Raw genomic sequence first — 24,439 nt, 5'->3', positions numbered from 1 at the left:
AAGTCCAATGTTTGCGCTCTACAAGCATGATACTGCAACTTTTCTTTGTAAGTGCAGAGGAAGGAGATGGATGAGGAGATATGGATTCAAATCTCCATGGGCATAGCTGCACTGAAGAATGAGCAAAGCAGCTCAGCAGAAGGACCAGGAACCATCCAGAGATTAAGTGTGGCAATTACCAGACGTGTTCACCAGCTATTTTTGAAGCTCTGTGGGAATATCTGATAACAGCCATTTAGCCTGACACATCACTCTGGCTTTTCCTGCCAGTACAGCCAGTCAAAGCACAGTGGAAAGTTTATAAATGTCGGAGTTAAAAATACCTTTAGCTTAAGGCTTTGATCAATGCAAGACTGAGATGCGTGTCTGGTCTGAGGGCTGGGATGCAGTACCTAAACCACACTTGAGCAATAAAACTGCTATTTGGGTTGCCCTACTAGGGCATCCTTCCATAAGTGTACTTTAACCCTTCACTAAGAGGAGTTCTCCATATTTGGAAAACATATTCCATGTCTGCCAGCTGCATAGGCTTCTCCAAACATACCTGAGAGTCAGTCACAAGCTATAGCATGGCTCTTGCACCACAGATGGGATTAATAAGAGAATAATTAGAAAAGGTGGTAGCTGTGTATCTAGAGGAACATATGCACATTTAATTTCATTTTGCATTAGATTTATCTCTAAAGCAATTTGTAACAAGTTTCTTCTAAGTTAGGATATGGAAACCAGCTTAACATACATATCTACACTCTTACAAGTCGTCCTTGCTCTGTGAAGTCTGTCGTCCAGATTGAGTCCCTGTCCTTCATGAGGGAATAGCATTTTCTGAAACTTGCCACCACATTTTTCTACAAGCTTTTAGTTGTCACATATTCCTACCTGCAACAGGTAAAAAATATCCATCCCATACCAATAGGAATTGTAGAACCTGAGTTACCAGTACTCAGAGTAAAACTCCTAGAAACCTGAACTGCTACTTATACATCTTACCTTCCCTATACTGCAACATTAAACTGTGTTTGCCATTGTCTATGTGGGAGATATGGGTTGGAGAACTTGGAGTAAAATCTTCTCTTTGTCCCAGACCATGTCCCAGGCTTTAATCACTCCAGCCAACCATTGGCAAATGCCCCATTGAAGGCTGTCCCACAGAAGTATGGCAGAAGTATGTGTCCTGGTTTTGGCTGGGATAGAGTTAATTTTCTTCCTAGTAGCTGGTATGGTGCTGTGTTTTGGTTTTAGTATGAGACAGTTGATAGTAGATAACACACTGATGTTCTGGTTGTTGCTAAGTAGTGCATACACTAATCAAGGACTTTCCAGCTTCTCATGCCCTGCTAGCAGGAAGCTGGGGGGGGCACAGCCAGGGCAGCTGCCCAAACCAGCCAAAGGAATATTCCATGCCACGTGACATCATGCTCGGTGGGGGGAGTTGGCCTGGGGGCGGACCATGGCTTGGGAAATGTCTGGGCTTCAGTCAGCAGGTGGTGAGCAATTTTATTGTGTATTTCTTACTTTGCATATTCTTTGATCTATATTTTTATTATTATTATCCCTTCCTTTTCTGTTCTATTAAACTGTCTTTATCTCAACCAATGAATTTTACTTTTTTTTCCTGATTCTCTCCCCCATCCCACTGGTGGCGGGCAGGGAGCAAGGGAACACCTGTGTGATGTTTAGCTGCCTGCTGGGTTAAACCACAACAGTATGTTTTCATTATTTTTGCAGTGTTACCAACCTGCACCTCCAAAAGGGAAGACACTGAGGATTGAAAGAAATTTATAAAGAAGACATCTTTCTTAGAAACACAAGATACAACATAGCAACAACATTCTTATCAAATACTCTAAGTCTAGTAAAGTAGATTTATATGACCGTTGTTTTTCACTTTCTCTTTTCAAAGGCACCATACCCAGCATTACAGGACAGTCTGCTGTGAAGGCTTATAAAAAGACATGTCCTTCAAGTTTGTAAAGGATGGTGTCTTCAAGCCACCACATTCCTGAAACAGTAAGTTCAGAACAAGCTCTTCATAAATTCAAATTCATAAGTGTTCTCAGTGGGACTGAGTAAGGACAGAAAATGAAAAAATGAATTTCAGACTGCAGCTCAATGGGCTTCAAAGTCTTTACTGCCTTTTGGTCTGCTTAATGAAGACAGTTCAGACTGTAGATATCTGAGTGCCAAAATATAGGTATCATGGTGTCTATGATTTTGCTGTAATCAGTATTGACCCTAGCTAGTGAGCCCAAATAGGTACTTAGGTCCCCATGAGATGAGACTACATTTGATCAGCTGGATAACCTACTTCTTGTCATAGGAACTGGTGGATCATATGCAGTTGTCTCAGCAAGATCATCGTAGCCTCAAAATATCCCAGGTCTCCCTTCCCCTTTACTAATTTCAGGTAAAAGTAACTTATTTTGCTCTGTGGAATGAGTTCCAGTGTTGCCATTTTGAATCAGAACACAAAGAGTTAAACCATATCACACAGAAAACCTTATCCTAACTAGTTAACAATCTACTTATTCTCATGACTATCATTCATCCAAAACCATACAGACTAGTGTAATGCTAAAAAGACATGGAATTCGTAGTATTGGCATAGATTGCACAACAATGGTAATAAATGCTAAGCACCAATTACTATTAAAAAAATCACTGAACAGAAAATTATGTTAATGATAATGAAAGAAATCAGAAAGCTTGGAGTCATCTACACTGTTTCAATCAGTCTGCAAAACAACATAGGATTAGATAATCAGTACATTATTTCTGATCCACTGAATGAAAGCTGATATCTGCCTAATTATTAAATTGACAGACACGTCTTCATAAACAGCAGCATACTTTCACAAAGGCCCTCAGCCCATGTGAAAAGAATAATACCCTATTTTGTAGCCAGGAGCTGTTTAGGTAAGGAAATAAATTCCCTATGTACTGGCTTTCAGTATTCCCCTGTGGAGACCTAGAAACATCCATCTCTTCTTGACAAGTGATAGTAGGCTGTACAGAGGAAAATAATCAGTAAGCACATTTTCATTGCCACAGAAGTCAGAAAACACTCTCTGCTAGACTTGATAGAGAACCAAATTCTAAAAGCAAGTCTTCATTTGGAAACTCTCACTCCCCAACATGACTTTTCACTGTAAAAAGCAGTAGTTTTAATGTCCCAAGCATTTATTTTCAGCTCATGTGGAGGACTAAGTGATCTCAGAGATAACCAGGAACAACATATGCACTGATTTAATATGAAATATTTTAATTGTTCCCAGAAGAGGAGTAGGAAGCCAATGTCACTGACTTATGAAATATAGTCTTTACATTGAACAGGAGTACATTTATACTCATAAAATAAGAGCTGCATGGCAGATTACCAAATCAGGAAGAGCAGTTGGGCTTGTATCTCATGATATGTTGCCACGTCCTGTGTACTTTCACATCCAGCCCTCCCTGTAACCCACAACTCCTCCAATATTCATTACATCTTGTAAAATGGTTGTCACTTGTCTGTTCACTCAGTCAGTCCCAGCGGGAGAAATATTTGCAGTAGAGTGTCTTCTGTAATAATCCAGCTGGTGTTTAGAGTCAGCAGACCACTTTTTCCCTTTGCTGCAGAGGGTTCAGTTTTGTGCGGGTGGAATTCATCTTACCCAAATATAGTCCACAGAAAAAAATTAGTACTGCTGGGTAAGATTTGTCTACACTATTTTAGGCATTCACCTCAGGATGAGAAGATTTCCGCCATCAAGCACCTATTTCTCTTCACTGACAGTACAGTGAGCTTGTGCTGACTCACTCAGATGTAGGAGTCTACATCTGGTCTGATGAATCCTGCCTAGAGTCTCTTGAAGATAAGGGTAAGACCTTGAACTGGAGGCAAGCTCTTACAAAAAGCAGATGTAAAAAGAAAATGTATGTAGCAGGCCACATTGCTGAGGAGATAAACTACATCGAGGCACTTACCTGCTATTGGTGGGTCTTAAAACAACCCTGATACAAAATGTTCTGTGATTCAAAAATACCTGAGCTTGTTCATGATACATTTAGTCTTGTTCTGGTGTATATTTCTGTCCAAGTTGGTGTTATACATCATTAAGTGGAAAGCTTGGTGCTTCAGTGATTAAAAAAGACTTCTTTAAATTTGACAGCTTCTGATAAAGACAAAATTCATTCATTTAAAAGGCAACAGCTGTTCCTAAATAACATCTTATGTAGACAAGAAGTAGATGGGAGAGCATGTCACTGAACAATGTAGTAGATGGACACTTTACCTGCCTGGTAAATTTATCTGATTGGGATATCTTTCAGCATCTTATCTGTAATGATCAATATAAATGTTTCCATAGAAATATTTTTTGTATATTGGAGAACAAACAACTCTACTTTTCAGAGTATTTATCAAAATGTTATCTTAAAATGCATTCATGCACCTATTCCAATATAGTTATTTGGTTTTTTTGTTGTTTTGTTTGTTGTTTTTTTTTAAAAAAAACCAAACAAACTTTTGGCTTCCATTCTATATAACTACAAGAATGTCTTTGAGGTCTGCCAATTTTTCTTAAATGTTTTTTTGTAGACTGTGACATTCTCAGCACTCATCAAGGCTGTCACTAGTGCCAGCAACCAGAGCTGACTGTAGACAAGCCACTCAAATGATAAATTACTTCCACAGATAACTAAAAAGTATCTCAACAATCCAACAACAGATTTGAAACTCAGGAGAATCTTGGCCAGGAAAAACTTTAGGACTAATACCTAAACCAAAACAATAGTGAAAAGCCTAGTACTTCTGAGAGAAAAAAATACATGAGCTGTCCATTCTTTGTTGAATAGGGATGAGTATATTCCCTAAAAGGTAACACACACAAGCTACATCACAACTACATGGACATGCAAAAACAGGAAACATTTCACATGGATCAGGAATCATATTCTATAACTAAAATCCAATTTTTGAAAACGGATAAGAGTTTCTTAAGGAAAATGTTGGAAATCGTTGTGCAGGTACTGTGCACCTTTGCCTTATTCTAAGGCACAAAGCTGCTATATTTTGGAAAACAGAAGCTGCAATCACAAAGTTAGATTCCTCTTCCTCCAAAACATCGTTACCAGCTGGACGAAACCTGATGGTAGCATGGCAAAAGGTATAAAGCTGTCATCTGTAATCAAACCCTGAAATGTATTACAAGTTAGATTGAGTAGTTAGTTGAACAGTTTAAATGTTTGCATCATTGTACCCCCACACATGGGCACCAATTGGTGCTTTAGTACTATTAGACAAAAAACCTAATTTATTTCTTGTTATTTTAATCACAGCACTTTCTTCTCTGACTGAACAATATGAGTGCCACATTTTAAAATCAGTGGGTGTTGCTCCTGTTTTGTAGCTGAAGAATTGGGCCCCATTTTTAAGGGGCTTTTTAAAAGGCTTCTTCAACTGCAGAAATTGGCTCACTTTCCTCACAGTGGAGATAGCTGATAGAGCCAATACTTTCTTTGCCATAGCCACAATACAGTTTATAACATATTTGGGCAAAAAGTCAACCTTAATTTCCTTAACTACATGTTTGATGAGAGCATTGCACTCCAACTTAGTTCCTGAAGCCTTAAGATTGTTACAGTTACTTTTTCCAAAATGGACTATATTCTCATAAATAGTGGGGATGACCTGCTATCAATTGATATGATTTGCAGAGGTTTGAGTTAAATATTGGACTTCATTTGCATACACAGTTGTATTGAGTGCCTATTGCACAAGCATGGTCATGACTGTGCATTCAGATATGATCACTTAGCTCTGGATGCAGCTAACTGAGCTTTCCTTGACACTAATGAAATGTCGGGGTTTAGTGTTTTAAGACATCTTTGTTCATGCAACTTTCTTTGATAATTGCACTAACATTTAAAATTGGAGTAGCTGAAGCATTGTAGTCAAAAAACAGACTGTTAGGAAGCAGTGAGTAAGTACGGAAAAAACAACCATGCAATATATAACTATTACATGAGCCCTTACTCGTTTAAATCCATGCAGCATTTTGTGCATGTATTTCACATGTAAAGTGTCATCATTGCATCTCCATGGCGCTTTAAAGCAATTCACTCACTCTCCTGCCTCTGCTGTGTGTTTTCCTAGCAGAATTCTTCCCTGTTGGTCTTTGACATACATGACCATTTCAAAAATGACATTTTCTGTGATTTTGCTTCCCTTTATTCCACGCTTTACTGGCAGTAGACAGGTGCCCGCTTACTTTCTGTTTTAGAAAATGAGACAAGAAAGGAGAAGGGAAAAGAGAGGAGAAGGGTGAAAGAAGAAAGAAGTAAGAAGGAAAAAGAAGAAGAAAGAAAAGGGAAAAAATGTAGTAGTAATACTTATTACGATCTGAATGTAGCTGCATTTTCATCTTTTACATGAAGAAAAGGTGAGTCTATACATGACTAGATGGCATTCCAAGGCATGGAGTTGGATACTGATGTCTCAATATTTTCCCTTAGGAAATTCAGTTGAATGAATTCAGCACATTGCAATATTGCAACATTCATTTTCAGTCATCTTTCATATTTTCCCTTAGCTGAAAAGAGAAAATGATCCTGTAGAGCTGAATCCAAACAGAAGACAAATGTATTTATTGCATTTGCTTTACAGATATACAGGTAAATTACTTTAAATTCCCATGTAACAGAAAGTGATTTGTTTAAATGGAAAAACCTTTGTGTTTTTTTGTGAGACATGAAAACGTATCCCTGAACAAATGATTATACTGAAATAAGATATCTGAAGCACACTAACATGCCACATCTCCTGAACGAGCGATGCTCTTTTAAGTATTTACAAACATTCAACATTTCAGAGGTGTATCAAGTCCTAATTCAGGTTATTTTTTAATAACACTTCCCAAGAAGCAACACCTTTTAAAGAAGCTTTAGCTACAAGTTAAACCTCACTTAAAAACAACTCTGAAATTTCTTCAAGAGTTAAGTTGTAAGTCTCTAGCTCTCAAAAACTGAAATATCTGTGATGATGGGTTGATCCTATTGACTCAACGAATTCACATTGGGCAGTACAGCAGAGCAGAGCACCTAGCCCAGTGCTCAGCCAGCTGTCTACAGCTTCAGCAGCTACAACCCTGTCAGCAAAGTCCCGTTCCAAGGCAACTGCCTTGTCAAGAAGAAGTATTAATTAGTCCAGTATAATGCAATTCTAACACAGCTCTACTGCTTTCGGGACTCAAATTACTATCTTTGCATGCTACTTTACTTCATATTCACTTGGACATCACATTGATTATTGTAGACATATTCTTTGGGTTTTAGAAACCACAACCAAATAAAGAACAGGATTTGCACAAACATTTAGACACCTAAATGCCTTCAAGATCCAGCTCTCAGACTTTTGCCAGTTGCTTGTGGTAGCTGGTTTGGTTTCCATGCCAGCAGCAGCATTAACTAGTTCCTCTCTTCTGGGTGTGCGTATCAGCTACTATCAGGCCGGAGTGATGCTATTCCTAGAAGACACCCAGAGTAGTTCAAATTGTGTGCCAGCCTTCTTTCCCAAGCAAAAATCAATACAAGTGATAATATATTTCATTTATAAAGTTAATGCCCAGAGGCCTCATTCAAAATCAAATAGTTAGAAATTACATTGATTTCTTTCTGAAAGAGATCAAACCTGAGGAAGAGCTTTCAATGCCTACACTGTAACATGCTTTTCTACCATATTCGAGAGGATAATACAAATAAGATTTGTTATTATACTCTCTGTGTCAAAAGGTGATAGGCCTGGAAATAACTCTTGTCTAATGAAAGACAGGAGCATGGGTTTTTGTTTTGAGTAATTCTGGGAAAATGACCTTGACACTGTAGATTTAGACAGATTAAAGTCTAGCAGTGCAATGAAAACAAATCTAGATAAATATTGGAATGTATTTACATTTTTTAAACCACCCCAGTTAAAAGTGACTTGAGTTTTATGGTCAGACTTTTTCTAAGAGGCACATTCTTGACACAGTTTTGAGCCCTACATTGAGTAACAATGTAGAAAGGGCAAGATCAGAAGCAAGCAGTAAGGTTCCATTGAAGTGTATAAGGAAAGGATCAGATATCTTTGCATTGAAAAGAATATTAATTGTTTAATAATTATTCCTTTGAAAAACAAATATACAGTGAATTTGGAACCACTGTTGTGAAGAAAAAGACTGAAGAGTTCAGTTGCACTTCTAAATACTTTTACTCTTGGAAGGTCTTGAAAATATTATTTTGCTAATTCAAGTTATTCAGGAGAAGTGTGCAGTAGTTGCTGGATTATGTAGAGGCAAGATGCCCAAAAGGTGGTTCATTTTTCGCTTTGACAAATGTACAGGCAGAAAAAAAGGGAAATATTCAATGAAAATATTCTTCAGAAGAAGACAAAAGGACCTGCTCCATCACTGTGTGAGACTAGAAAGTTAATAAGCAGCTTTCTGGTGTTATCTTCTGCTTTGTTTAGACTTCTCTGGACTTTAAGAGTAATCAAATGGCTAAATTAATTAACCTTACTAATAAAAGAGATCTTAAGCTTGAGTAAGGGGTGGGGGAAATAGAAAAAAAAGGCAGAAAATGCTTAGATAAGTTTAAGTTGGCCCTGTGAGCAGGGATTGCGATAGATGACCTCCAGAAGTTATTTGTAACCTAAATTATACTACACTTCTATAAATTGCATTTCTGGCTCGGTCTGAGCCAGTAGAACTCACACTGATGCTTATGGGGAGCCAAGTGATGCGATCGCAGGCAGTTCACAAGGACTGCTTTTGAGAATTATGGGGGACAGGTGAAAGCAGAACCCTTGGAAAGAGTTTGTGTCTTATCTGTTTAAAAAAAGAGAAAAAGGCTGGAGTAGGAAGACAAAAGTGTCAGAAGTGTAGCCTAGCGAGCCAACTCCAACACTCCTTGAAATACTGCAACAAAAATACTAATTTACAAGCCCCCAAAAAGCCAGCAACAGCAACGTGAATTTCTCAAGACCAACTGATGTTGATTAATGCATTTTATTCCACAATGGATCCAAAACACTTGAAGGAAATGGATGTGATGTGTTGTATTTTTACTTAAAACACCATGAAAAGCCTATTAATACAACATTTTTTCAAGCCAGCTAGAGTAATGTCATGTAGATCAGGGGTTCCCAGGCTTGGTTTCCTAAGTTATTGCTGCCAATAGTGGCAAAAAGTCCCTGACTCTCTGCTGGGCAGCATTCAGGTAAAAGGGAGGCATTTTGCTGTCTAACAGTAAGTTTTTAAAGTAGATTGAATACTCTTCTGGAGGTACTTATACCGTGTTTTCTAAATGACTGCCCTAGCTGAAATTGTTATAAGCTATATACAATTGCCTGAAAACCCTATGCCAAAAATTATCAGTGTTCACTGTCAAACTAGAAGGATGTCCTGTACCTTTCTGCAAAAATCCAGCTTGCTGCTGGCATTTCTCAGTATTTCCATTAATGACTCATACGAGAATGGGGAGTGTTCTTTATGAAATTTGTATAAAATCTGAAGGTTAATGTGAGTTGTGAGCTCTCTGGATGTAGAATTAAAGGAAAGAAATATGTTCATTAGCTGGAGTAGCAGTCTGAAAAAAATAAGACGCAATTCAGCAAGGACAGGTGAAAAGGTAGGAATAATCAGCTCACAAATAGAAGATGGGAAAGAACTTGATAAGCATTAAGTTTTGGGGAAGAGGGTCAGAGCTGCAAATTGAATGAGTTTACTGTGTCACACAGCTGCACTGTATTTACGCACCTCCTTCTGGCTTGTAGAGGCAGGTGTGTTTTACAGACGATGTGAAGCAATCCTCACCTTCCTTCCAGCTCTGGCATGGCCTCAGCGGGAATCCTGCCTCTTGTCCAGAATACTGTAATTAGAGAAAGAGGGGAGCAATTGGCATGTCAATAAAAGAGTGACAAGGATAATCAGAGCCCAAGGAAACATGGCTTTTCAGGGGCAGCTGAAAGAAATGCAGTTGTTTAACTTAGAGAGGAAACATAACAATCTTGGCTGTTGTAATTACTTTGAGAGCATTTCCTGGTGAGGGATGTATCTTCCAGGATTATATAGGACTGTATTTCTGGTAAGTAAAGCAAGCACCCACCTAATATGAGCCTAATTTTAGGTACTGAGTGGATCCATTCTCCACAACATAAATGCCTAAGCTGTCAGTACAGCAGTGTTTCTCACTACAGTTCACATCAAAAGGTGGTCTACGGACTGTGCATGGTCAGTTACAAGCAAGTAAGCAAACAGACTATGAAAGGCAAATTTTTTCACTGAACATAGAATGCTGTGTATGGAAAACATCTTTGCCTCACAATGTGACCCACAGATTGTAGCTAGAAGAGGACACGTAATCTGCAAACCTCTAAACATTGGTTTTGTGACTACATATTCAACTGATGGTGGTAGTTGTCTTTGTAGGTGTCTGTCCTGGTTTTGGCTGGAATAGAGTTAATTTTCTTCCTAGTAGCTGGTACCTTGCTGTGTTTTGGTTTTAGTATGAGAATAATGTTGATAACACACTGATGTTTTAGTTGTTGTTAAGTAGTGCTTACACTAATCAAGGACTTTCCAGCTTCTCATGCCCTGCTAGCAGGAAGCTGGGAGGGGGCACAGCCAGGGCAGCAGCCCAAACTGGCGAAAGGGATATTCCATGCCACGTGACATCATGCTCGGTGTATAAACTGAGGGAGTTGGCTGGGGGACAGCAATCACAGCTCAGGAACTGGCTGGGCTTTGGTCAGCAGGTGGTGAGTAATTGTATTGTGTATCACTTAGTTTGTATATTCTTTTTATTCTTTTACCATTATTATTGTTGTTATTATTATTATCTCTTCCTTTTCTGTTCTATTAAACTGTCCTTTTTTCCTGATTCTCTCCCCCATCCCACTGGTGGGTGGCAGGGAGCGAGGGAACACCTGTGTGATGTTTAGCTGCCTGCTGGATTAAACCACAACAGCCTCCAAATCATTTCAGCTATATACTTATTAAACTGTATCAAATGAAAAATAAGAAGGAGAAGAGGAAGAAAAGGAGAATGAGGAGATGCATGGCAAGATTCAGCTAACATGTGAGCTGGTGCAGACTGAGACCCACTTGCCTTCTTATGGCAGAGAAGCCCCAGGGCAATTGTTTTCCCTCAGGCCTGTGTCTGGTCAGCTGCACAGCCCTCTTGTCTCCATTAACTCTAACAGGTTTTTAAAAGCGTAGTTCATAGAGGGACAACCAAATGCCAGTGATTTAGCTGGGGGCCTGAAACCTACCCTGAATGCTTGCAAGCACTTTCATGGTCTACCCATACCTGTTCTTGAACTTTTCTTGTTCTTATCTTCCCAGTATTTTCTGCTGCTCCTTTTGCTTCTCTGCTCCTTTCATGGAGAAAAGCTTTCATATGAACAGCCAAAAAACATCACCCAGATGCAAGTTGTTGGTGCTGTGTGAGATGCTGAGGTAGAGACCCTCACTAAGCTCCAGAAAGGAGCTAAATTACTTAAAAGACATCTTAAATAAATGAACCCAATTACAAATAGACTTTCTTTGCTGAAGGACTTGTGGATGTGTATATTTTAATGACATGTTTTCTAGTGCTGGGATTGAGGGTAATGAGGATGAAGGAGAGCATGTCTGACAGCTGCATCTCTGTCCCTTTCCACTGCTTCGGAGAGGGAATTTCTCACAACAACTGCATAGTAAAGAGTGTCCTGTCCCCATCCTGGGTTGTCTGCACTCTGCTAAGACATGTCCTGCCTTCCCATTCAATTCATTTTGTGTAATTGAGCAGCATTTGTTTGCACTTCCTCTTGCCCAAGCATCAGACAAAGTAGCTTTGCCTCCCATCTTTTGTAAAGGAACCACCTGTGGTTTTGTAGATGCTGTAGGCTTCTGGGTGGGAGAATAACATTCTCTCACAAAACAAAGAAAAGCCTGGTCACTGACTGAAGCATTTAAAAGCCAATTGTTGTGAGAGGCAACAAAGTGTAAGCAAAAAAGAAAGTACTCTTGCCTTCGGCGTGCATTTTTCTGCAAATGCTCCTCATAACCCTGGGCTTGAATGGCAGCTGAGTAGCAGCACTGTTCACAGCAGAGAAGCAGCAGTGTTTATTTCCACAGGCAAAAGCTCTTGCTAGAGCTGAGGTATCTTTTTAACTTTTGCAAAAACATTGTCAGCCACTATGAAGACGTTAACAGAAGGATCAAAGCATGTGCAGAATCATAAATATTGGTGTTCTGGCTGCAAAACAGACAAACTAAAAAAGCCTAACTGCGTCTTTGAAGTTCTTGGAAAGTGAACCCAAGAGCTGTGAACCCACTCAGTGAGCTCTTGCCCTGAATGTCTGTATGGAGGCAGTTTGTCTCACTGGCAGTGCGGTATTAATCATAATGAAAACTGATTACATTGCAGGCAATAAGAGATACACTATCACAAAACTGCACACACATACAAAATTCAGTATTTTCCCTCCATTTATTAGATCACTTTCTCCAAAACCCGCACGCAGAAAGGCTCTTGTCTGGCGATATTTCAAGCTGAGGTCGGAGTCTGTCCATATAGAGGGATGCTACAAGAAAGCACAAACAGAAACAATCTTGTAGGATGACTTAAAAGAATTTTGCATCTGTACTGTGACCCAGCAAATCCATGCAAAAGCATCTCTAAAATTACCTGAGGGGTATTTGATAAACACATGGTGGTAGGTCAGTTTTCTAAAAGGCTAGTTAGCAATTTTTAACCGGATTTCTTTCCCCCCCCGCAGGAATAAGCCAATTCAATAATTTGCATATTTAGCAGGGACACACTGGTTTAATTTACCCTTCCAAGGGAAACGTGCCTGCCCTTCCACCACCTTGCCTGTACTGCCTGTGGCAAAGTCTAAAAATGCATTTCACGAGGCTGACAGACTCCCCACCGTGCAGCCAGATGCTTAACAATCCTAGAATTCTGACTTTGACCAGTGGCCGCAGAAATTACGGCTTCCATAAGTTTGCCTTGCAAGTATTTTGAGCTTAGAATTACTGGGGGACCCTCGTCGTTTTGATTTCAAAGTCAGAGAAAATGCTTGACATGTGAAGCAAGAGTTCTGGTCTTCTCCACCCCATAAAACTTCAAAATTGAATATTCCAGTGCACACCAAAACCGCTTATATCAAAATGGAATAACCAAGTAGGGGATCCTAGGTTCAGACCTGTCCAACTTCTCAGGGCTGTTACATATCAATAGGCAGCTGACGACAAGCACATACCAGAACAGTTTGCTTCAGGAGGTAGCAGAATCTCCCCCACAGGAGAATTTTTAAGAACAGGGTAGACTCACATTTGTCAGTAACAGTCTAGGAAGAGCTAAGCTTGCTGCAAGGCAGGGCATGGACTACCTGACCCTGCAAGCTCCTCTCAGCCACATTGCTTTTATTCCAGGTCACTGGACAGAGCAGCATCTTGTTCCATTTTAGATTTCTGGACACCATTTAAATCCTCTGCATCTGAAGCTCTTGAGATCCAGACAGCTTTCAAGCACATTATTTCCAAAGCAAACCTTCAGAAAAGGGTGCACAGGTTGAGCGAGCAGTTTGCAGAGGAAAAGCTGTGTGCAACTCCAGCAAATTCTTGCATTAGCACTAGGCCCACCCCTGGCTCTCTCCTTTAGTGGAACAAACCTGCTCCACTTGCCAAGAACCTACAAATGAGAAAAATGTAAGCAATTTAAATGGAAAGGTAGGGATGAGAAGGGAAAGAGACTGCAGGGTCAGCTGCCCCAAAAAAATGTATAAACATGTGCTCTGCCAGAAATTAATAGAAGCAGGTCTGAGGAGGCTACAGTATTTAGGTCTTTCACACCTAGATATTCATGACTGAGAAGCAGCTCGGTGGTATATACCTTGTTTAAATGATATGAGGTTGAAAATCATGTGACTCCTGAGGATGCAGCCTGCAGCATACTCTCACACAAGTCAGTAGGCTCAACAGGAAAAATGCCAAAGATACTGCCTACAATGCCAAGATACTGACAATACAGCCCCAAGAACAGGTCTCCAAAGCCAGCATCACTTTAGTCCTCTTTTCTGGGGACCCTCAGATGTGAGTGGAGAGCAGGACATGGGCTGGATAAAGTCATCTAGCAGCCCACTGCCTGCCACCTTTCTTGTCTGTCATTCTTTCATGTGGCCAGAAGTAAGAGACCTCATCCCAAGCCAGATGGGCATTTTTTTATGTGATGGGAGGATATGTGTGTTCAAATATTCATGTCTGCCTGTTAAATGCTTATAATTTGGCCATAGAAGAGGTCCAGAGAACTCAGTGGAGAAGTAGGAACCTAACCAGTAAGAACCTTAAATATTTAGTTGAAATTGGACCATTCCCCTTTTTTTTACAGTAAGAAAGCTCCTCATTCAATGTTAGAAGTAGTTAATTCTTTACTGCTGTATATAGTAAACCATACTTCCTCCCTCAGCCAATATTTACTAGTATGCCAATTTTTCACCCTGCGGGCCCAGTCCTGGTTACCTGCATACTGGTGCTGTGCGGCTGTGTAACAACATTGGCTCTAACACAAAAGCTCTATAGTCATTGTGGTGTAAGTAAGACAGGAATCTGACCCTCAAAGCATGATTTAAACTTGACCTGGATGATTCATGCCTTTGAGATCTCAAAATGAGATTACTGTAAAGTGCTTTACAGTGGGCTGCCAAAAGGGCTAATCCATTCCCTGAAGCTAATGCACAATACAGCAACTTGATTGTTATCAGAGGTAGGCAGAGAGGGATCTGCCTACTTACTATTTGTCTGTCAGCATTTGCTGCTTTTTGGTGCCTAGAAAAGGTCTACAGTTCTGCTTTTAGCTTTTAAAGCTATTAACAGGCTGGAAATTGATGTTGCCAAGGACATCTGTAAATGTGCCTTGGGGACTTATAAATACTTTATAATATTGAATTGTTCCCACTTTTGCTAGCCACAGGAATCCTATCAGACTTACGAGGGTAATTTCCAGTGACTCTTGTCAAAATGAACGTGAAAACAAAATGGTGGACTCTGCCGTGCCTTTCACTTGGACCACCTCTGCGAATGGCATGCTGTGAATAGGCAGGTAAGGAGCTGTCTTTCCGACCAGACGACCTTCATCAGTTTTTCATGATAAGATTTAAATTAATTTGAACTTGGATCTTCCCATGTTAATATTCTCCTTTTGCTAGAAAATTGAAACTATTTCTATCATATTAAAGTTCTCACATTTCATTTTTTTCCTGATAAATGAGAATTGAAACACAAGCTCACACAACTTTGCATCACACTTACATGACTCCAGGCAGACTTTGCAATACGCTTTGCAGAAGCAGCAAGTGCAGCGGAGGTATATTTCTCCCTATGGCATGATTTGCCCAGAAATCCTTTCCTGTGAGACCGGGAGTGCAGCAGTCAGCCTCTCTACACCTGTGTGATGGCATAAGGCTGCACATAGCTGTGAAAGCACTGGAAAACACAGGAGAAAAGATAAATTGAAGTATTTGCTGCAATACAGAAGACCAGTACAGTGCTAGACACAGGAGCCAGGAAGATAGGTAGAGATTTATAGACCTATTGTAGCATGCTTTATTTCCCCATAGTGCATATGATGACTTTCTGGGAACCTTAAATTAGTATGCATTTTGACAGCCCATATTCTTTAATAATGTCCTTTTTGATAGGGACAGCTGGAGCCAAGGCAATCCCATTAATCAACACTATCAGCTGTGGCTACAGTATTTACACTGTTGATTCTTGTCTGCGGTTGCAGAGCTCATGACTCTGGAATTATCACCCCTAGTTTCAGGCTTCCAAATATGAAATGTTTGACAGCAGGAGATTGGTGAGATTTTTTTTCATTAACAGGATCTAGGGACAATCATGGGTGACAACTCCAGGACTTATCTTCACTTCTTCTGCACTCAAGCGAGGCAGGCAGCTGACACCCCTTAAAGAGTGGCTCCAATCCTTATACTGACCAGCAGTTTGCTCATAAAGGCTGACAAGTGCAAGTGTTAATGGTTACATTAGCCCTCAGTGAAAAGCATTAGCAGTGAAGTGTAAGTACAACATATTCCCATGATTCAAAGTGAGCAAAAAATAAAAAAGCTATTTTTATCTCCATTTCATGTATGTCTTAATTTAGGAAATTAAAACTATGCTGTCATATCAGTGATAACACCAAACAGGCAAACTTACCTTTCTTCCACATCCGCTGCTATTTTTCCTACTTCAGTGTTTCATTTACTGCCTTTTATTGTCAAAGTACAAATCCATAATTGTTTTGATTAGAATCTCCAATTCTAATTAATTTTTAATCATGGAATACCTTTCTTCTGTTATGAAATAAGGATACTGTGGCACAAACTGTGGAAGCCAGTAAGTTAAGCCACATAATTTACTTCCTTAGATTCATGTCTCAGTTCTCATCAAGAAGGAATTAAAAATATACTACTTATTTATTTCCTTATCTATCTCTCTGTCTGTCTATCTATTTATGGTATCAGATTTTGGATCATGCTGTAATTTTAGAAGAAAGTCCCAACAACAATTTGTCATTACCCTCTGTTTGGCATTGATCAGGCCACATCTAGTACTCTGTGTCCATCTTTGGGCTCCCAGTACAAGAGGGTGCTCCACAAACCAGAGCCGGCTCTCCTGCAGGCAGCCTGGGGCTAAAGCGCTGTGTGTGAGGCAAGGCTGAGACAAGCCAGCCTGTTCAGCCTGGCCAGGGCAGTCCTAGCTGCTGTGTTCAACTGCCTAATAAGGGGTTAAGGAGGAGACAGAGCCAGGCTCTTTCCAGAGATGCACAACAGCAGGACAGGAGGCAACTGTGACAAGGTGCAAAAAAGGAAACTCCAGCTAGGTAAGCAGAGAGGAAATTCACAAGGAACAAGATTAAGTGTGGAAACAAGTTGTGAGAGAGGCTATGGAATATCCACCCTTGGAAATATTCAGGTGTATGAAACCATGAGCCGCCTGACCTACCTCTGAAGTTAGCCTTGCTCTGAGCAGGGTGTTGGGGTCAATGACTGCACAGGTCCCTTCTGACCTAAATTACTGTATGACTCTGTGTATCTGACCTTTTTTGTTTAATTGATTTTTGAGATCACCATATTGAATAAAAAGCAAGACTTTACAGACTGGGGAACGAGAAGCTGGAGAGCAGCTCTGCCTGGGGGTTCTGGTCAATGGCAAGTTGAACATGAGCCAACAGTGTGCCCTGGCAGCCAAGGGCCAACCGAGTCCTGGGGTGCCTCAAGCCCTGCATTGCAGCCGGCCGAGGGAGGGGATTGTCCCGCTCTGCTCCGCACTGGTGCGGCCTCACCTCGAGTGCTGGGGGCAGTTCTGGGCGCCACAGGACAGTAAGGATATAAAGCTGCTAGAGAGTGTCCAGAGGAGGGCCACGAAGTTGGTGAAGGGTTTAGAGGGGAAACTGTATGAGGAGCAGCTAAAGTCACTTGGTTTGTTCAGCCTGGAGCAGAGGAGGCTGAGGGCAGACCTCACTGTGGTCTGCAGCTTCCTCACAAGGGGAGGAGGAGGGGCAGGCGCTGATCTCTGCTCTCTGGTGACCAACGATAGGACCCGAGGGAAGGGCAGGAAGATGTGCCAGGGGAGGGTTAGGTTGGATATTAGGAAAAGGTTCTTCCCCCAGAGGGTGGTGGAGTCCTGGAACAGCTCCCCAGGGAGGCAGTCACAGCACCAAGCCTGACGCTGTTCAAGAAGCACTTGGACAGTGCCCTCAGAGACATGGTGTGAATTTGGGGTGTCCTGTGCAGGGACAGGAGTTGGACTTGACGATCCTTGCAGTAGTCCCTTCCAACTCAGGGCATTCTGTGATTCTATGAAGTGACATAGGTCTTCTTTCTGGAAAGCAATCACTGTTAATGAAATTAATACCTTTTATGTAACGAGCATGAATGGAGAACACAAATGTACACACACATGCATGCATATACCTTTACCTTACTGCAAATGGAAACAGGTTAAAAAGCTCAATGTATTTTTAAAAGCCAACAAAAAAGTCCTGTGATTTCATCAAATTCTAAAAAGAACATAAAAGACCTTGATCATAACTACCATCATTTTGTTTTGTCAAAACCTCAGATGATCCTTCAGCCTAAGGTGGAGTCATGTCCCAAAAATAAGAGTTGAGAGAAAGAACTATACAACTCTGAAGGTTTATGAGGGATCGCTGGAGGCCTGAGGTTATCTCCAAAATGTTATTTTAAGGTGTTTCAGAGCTTTTTGGCCATATTATTTCACTTGTTAACTTCCTCCTCCCTTCCCCTCCCATCCCTTACTGTGCATTTGCCTGTAGAATCTGTACCTTAGCTGTTTTGCAGAATTGTGCCAGTGTCCATGTCTGCAAAGCAGTGAATGCATGGCTCCCCAAAGAATGAATCACTGCAATAAGCTATGACTGGAACAACACCGAGCTCTGGAGTCCCAGAAATAGCCAAGATCTTCCTAAGAAACAAGAGACAAAGGAAAATACAACCTAGAGGAAATGACAAAATACAGGTTTGTGAAAATATCCACGGCATCTCAGACCAACATTTTTGTTTTCTACAGATGCTCTCATTGACCCTCCTCCAAAAGAATCTTGAGAATATGCTGCATAATAACTATCTCCAAGGCCTAGATGGCATTTGGAGGTTTTAAAATGACCATCTTTTACACAAGTGGTTTGCATTTTCTCTGTCTTCATGCTCTACATATTTCCCAATAGAAGCACAAACTCTCACAGAATGGGAGGATCCTTGCATAAGCTCATCATATGAATGGATTTTTCTCTATTATCTTTCACATTAGACTCCATGAAAGAAGTTAAAAAACAGCTGAATGTATGAAAAACATTGACTTGGAACAAAGACAGAACCAAACTTTGGTTAGACTGATAGAAACAACACTTCTCGGTTCTTCCCTAAATGTAACTAGCAAGATCGTTAAGAGCAAGTGACCGGTCATAGATAACTTTCATGATTTTTTTCATGGCCTCTCCTGATGAAGCACACAACGATGGACTTGTCTGTGCTGTGCCCTTCAAAGACAACATACAAGACACAAGATTTTTCAGATAGTGCCATGTGTCCCAGATACTGAGAAAATAGCATTGCTCTAGTTTGTGATGTCCCGGAACCACTTGGACTTTATCCTGTTCTTTTCCAACAGCTCTTGAAAGGATTTCTCCAGGTTTCTACATGTACTTTTGCATCCCAGGCACAATTCTCAGATATCCTCCCACTCTGAAGCTATTTATCGCACCAGGCTCTGTACTTTCCCTCCTGAAATTCCCACACTTTCTGCATATGGGATTTTCCTGTTAAAAAGGTTCTTTCATGCCCAGAAAAGGTTCAAGTCTTACCATGCATCAACTGGGCTGTGGTAGCTTTTCACATGCATGTCTTTAGCTTCTGTTAAACACAGCACAATGCCTGTTCATATTACCCTTTACTCACCATGAGTTAAGCACATGCATGGAATTACTGATAAACTCTTAATCTATTCATCTGCCAGTCCTCAGAGAAAATATTGCTGACCTGAACATTGATTTATAACTAAAAATTTGAACAAGTTTATGCACTTGCTTTGCAACCTGGGGAGAAAGCCGGTACACTGAAGTCATTGCAGCTATTCACGTGAACAGCTGCTTTCCAGCCTGAGCAAGGGGTTCATTGCAGGAACTCCTATCAGTCATCATAATCAGTCTCTTCAATAGCAACCTGATAACAAACAGTGTTTTTGCAGATCTGATTTCCTAATGAGATACAATGTGTTACTGTCTGATACTTTGTATCTGAAAAGCATTAATTTATTTTTTTTACTGCCCTTGCACTTTCTTGGAGTAAAGATGACTTATGGGCATCTGACATTTTTCCTTGATAGAGAAGATGTAGCAACAAATCTAGTTTGCGGGCTTAAAAAACTCCACAAGCACCCAACCTCTGTCAGTGTGCCTTGTATTTAGTCCAACGTCCTTGTGGAGAAGATTTTTACATCAATAGAGCTGAAGGTAACTTTTGTGTAATGACTACTGAAGTTTTAGACTGTATCTTTCTTTAAAGTCCAGGTGACCATATATTCAACATAGCTAGGAAGAGTAGGAAGAGGTACCTGAAGCTGTGTTGAAAGTTAATGGTTTTGAACTTTTCAACCCACTGGATCTCCACTGGACCTCAAACCCTGTATCTCCATTGGTAAGGACTAAGAGGTGCATGAGATAAATGCAAATACATAGAATTTAATTTTAGAGCCCAGATTTTCTTCTGCCTATGGTGAAGCTAAAATTATTCCTCTCTGATCAAAAGAAGGCCTGCAGCAGCCAAGCACCAATATTAGCTTGAACAGCCTGATGACTTTTCTAGCATGCGTCATTTGATAGCAATCATCATCAGACCACTGATGACACAGATCTCTCTTTTTGAAGGGAATGATAAAAACTCCTGTTCTAGCAGATTAACTTCTCCATACCAAGCCATGATCCAACTGCTTCCCAACCACCTGTGCAAGTAAAACAAGGCTCCACTGTTGTAGTAATTTAGCTCCTAATATTTTCTGGCTGAAAAAACCAGACCACCTCAAGTAATAGGCCAAATTTACATGATACCTGTTTTTCCAAACTAGCCTGCCCACCTTATACTGCATATAGGCCCTGGCTGTGTTTACTACCACAGTGAACAACTATATTTCCTCCAGTGTGAAGATCTAATGATACATAAGCATAAGCATATCCTTCTATTGTATTTCTACAGATAAAAATTATCTCTTTATTTTAATTATGAAACAACCCTGTCTTCATCTAGAGAGCCACTAAGGTAATTCTAAAATGAAAGTATTTCCTCTATGATAAAGTGGTTGGGATTCACACCTGTGCAAGTAGCTACCAACACATGGACAGCAGTTCTCACCTTTTCAAACATCACTAACAATTCCCATTTACTTGTGCATGGTTATATGAGCAGAAAGCCATGAAAAAATAATTGCACAGTGGCTATGAACTGACTCATTCAATTCCAAAGTGGCTTAAACATACTCAGAATGTGTATACTACAGTCCCCTTGCTATATTTCCTTCCTAAGCGTCAAGTTTATGATATGCAAATGTACTCACTTTCCATCATATGAGAAAACTGGAAAAAAAATCAGAATTATGGAGTTGAAGCAGGCTAGTTTTGTCCTTCATTCCCATATCCTCTAATACAACAATAAAATGAAAGCAGTTTCATGAAGGATGACCCAAAGGCAACAAAGGCAATAAAAGTTAAATAGCAATCAAGCCTTCAAGTTACAAATCAGGTATGTCAAAGGCTTTAAGATGCTCCTAAGGACAGAAAACATTCAGTAATGCCCTATTTGTACAATTTTGAGCATAATAAGCATTTTCCCTGAGGAACTCACACAAACAAAAACTTAGCAATTAACTAAATATTCAAACAAATACAGTGATGTCAAAAATCAAGCAAATCCTAAACATTTATTAATTACACCGTTGAACCTCAAGTGCTTGATAGCACATTTTACCCCCTTAAAGCAGATTCTGAAGTTAGATAATCAATAGTCAATCAAACCTCTAATTTGTTTCATAAATAGAAATGTATTCCCCCACCTTGCAGAGCACAAGGAAAAAGGGACATTCCCAGAAAGTGGGTAGGCTGAAATTCTGCAACTCCTGGTAATAAGAACCTTGGAATTCTGCCAGCTGGATGCATAAGTTAACCTTGCAAGACTTGATTTCTAGAGGTAGTAACTGACTGATTTCTTTCCCTGCAACAGATTAATCTGAACACAATGTTTTTGTAAATTTTTCTACTGAGGAAACTGAAAAAAAGAGAAAAGCCAAGAACTTAATCTTTTTGGGGAAAAGAGAGGAACTATTGCAAGGAATATGATTAAAGGTAGAGTGGAAATTTTAGAGGCAGATTAAATTATGACTGTATTTCCTCGGGGGATTTTCTTCAATAACAGATAAGTAAAAAGTTTCATTCTGGGCCTGACTCTTTGCTGCCTAACAGCCTAAACATTTACGTTTGGACACAATAAATGCAAAATGCCACCATTTATATTTGATGTTATTTTAAAGCTTCACAGATGGAAATTATTCCAAAAAATATAAAGAAATTTGGAAACAAGAGCTGCTGTCTTACATCCTCAAGTGAGCTTCCAGGCAGATTCACCCAAACTATGACTCCCGATTTAACCAGACTACTCACTAGAGAGAAATGCCCTATCCACCTGAGAAAACCCACCTACACAAAGTATTTAATAAGTTTTTAAAGGAACCAAAACCACAAAGCAAGCCTTCCTGTGTCAGAAAGGGCAATGGGTTCCCTCATACTGGACAGTTAACCCAGGAAGAAGGGCCAGAGGAAGAAATTCCCTTCAGGATCCTGCGGCAAAGTGGAAAGCTTTGAAATGCAATCAGTTCTGGTCAGCCACAATGGAAGGAAACCATTAGTTGCTGCCTGTAAGTGTGCGTGTGCACAGAGCAAAGCTTTTTGCAGTAGCTGGTAAAATACAGCACCTTCCACATGCGTGTTTGAGACACTGCTAAGTTCTTTGCACAGTAAAGCACTGGGGTTCATGTCAGCACATCTGTGCTTTGTATCATAGAATCATAGAAAAGTTTTGGTTAGCAGGGACCTTTAGGGGTCATCTAGTCCAAGCCCCCTGCAGTGAGCAGGGACATCTTCAACTAGATCAGGCTGCTCAGAGCCTTGTCCTGCCTGACCTTGAATGTTTCCAGGGATGGAGCATCTACCACCTCTCTGGGCAACTTGTGCCGGTGTTTCACCACCCTCGCTGCAAAAAATTTCTTCCTTCTATCTAGTCTGAATCTACTGTCTTTTACTTTAAAACCAGTATCCCTTGTCCTATCACAACAGGCTCTGCTAAAAAGTTTGTCCCCGTCATCTTATAAGCCCCCTTTAAGTACTGAAAGGCTGCAGTAGGGTCTCCCTGCAGCCTTCTCTTCTCCAGGCTGAACAACCTGAACTCTCTCAACCTGTCCTCATAAGAGAGATGTTCCAGCCCTCGGATCATTTTTGTGGCCTCCTCTGGACCTGCCCCAACAGGCCTTTGTCTTTCCTGTGCTGAGGGCTCCAGAGCTGGACACAGCACTGCAGGTGGGGTCTCATCAGAGCAGAGCAGAGGGGCAGAATCACCTCCCTCGACTTGCTGGCCACGCTTCTTTTGATGCAGCCCAGGATACAGTTGGCTTTCTGGGTTGCAAGCACACATTGCCAGCTCATGCCCAGCTTTTCATCCCCAGTGCCCCTGAGTCCTTCTCTGCAGGGCTGCTCTCAATCCCTTCATCCCCCAGCCTGTACTGATATCAGGATTTGCCCCAACCCAGGTGCAGAACTCTGCACTGGGCCTTATTGAACCTCATGAGGTTCACACAGGCCCACTTCTTGAGCTTGTCCAAGTCCCACTGGATGACATCCCATCCCTCAGGTGTGTCAACCATGCCACTCGGCTTGGCGTCATCTGCAAACTTGCTGACGGTGCACTTGATCCCACTATGTCATTGATGAAGATATTAAACAGCACTGGTCCCAGTATGGACCCCTGAGGGACACCACTTGTCACCAGTCTCCATCTGGACTTTGAGCCATTGACTACTATCCTCTGAGCATGACCATCCAACCAGTTCTTTATCCACCAAACAGTCTACCCATCAAATCTGTATGTCTCTGGTTTAGAGAGAAGGATGTTGTGGGGGACCATGTCAAAGGCCTTACAGAAGCCTAGATAGATGACATCTGTGGCTCTTCCCGTGTTCATTGATGTATTCATTCCATCATAGAAGGCCATTAGGTTGGTCAAGCAGGACTTGCCCTTGGTGAAGCCATGGTGGCTGCCTTGGATCAGCTCCCTGTCCTCCATGTGCCTTAGCATAGCTTCTGGCGGATGCACTCACCTGGCAATTTTCCAGTTCACTTCCCACCCAGCCTGGAAGCTTGCCCAGAGTGTAGGATGCTAGCAAGAATCATTTGGTTCATACTGTTTGGCTTTGTTGTAAACAGTTGGATTTTAAAGTCTTCCATACACCTGGCATGGTTTTGCAGGCTTATGCTGCTACTCATGTTCACCTTCCTCTCTTAGTATACCACATGCTCAACATAGGAATGGAAAAAGGAGCCTTCTAACTCACCAACATTTGAGCGTTTTCTGTTCTTCTCAAGACTGCCATCCTAACAGGGATCACCATTTGTCTTTTCTCACCATGGTATTTTCCCTGCCAGAATGGCTGAGCATTAGGAGGCAATAACCAATACAACCCCCATCTCCCTGGGCAGGTCCCCACCTCTGGACCTTCCATGGCTCCTACTTTCGTTCCCATTCATACCTTCCCTTTTTCCATCTATTCCAAATCATTCTCATTCTTCAACCATGAAATTTACTTGTAGGAAGGGTACG

Source organism: Phalacrocorax aristotelis, chromosome 4 (assembly GCF_949628215.1).
Source record: "Phalacrocorax aristotelis chromosome 4, bGulAri2.1, whole genome shotgun sequence".
NCBI classification, from domain to species: domain Eukaryota; kingdom Metazoa; phylum Chordata; class Aves; order Suliformes; family Phalacrocoracidae; genus Phalacrocorax; species Phalacrocorax aristotelis.
The sequence above is the reverse complement of the archived record's forward strand: the minus strand, read 5'-3'. Positions refer to the sequence as shown.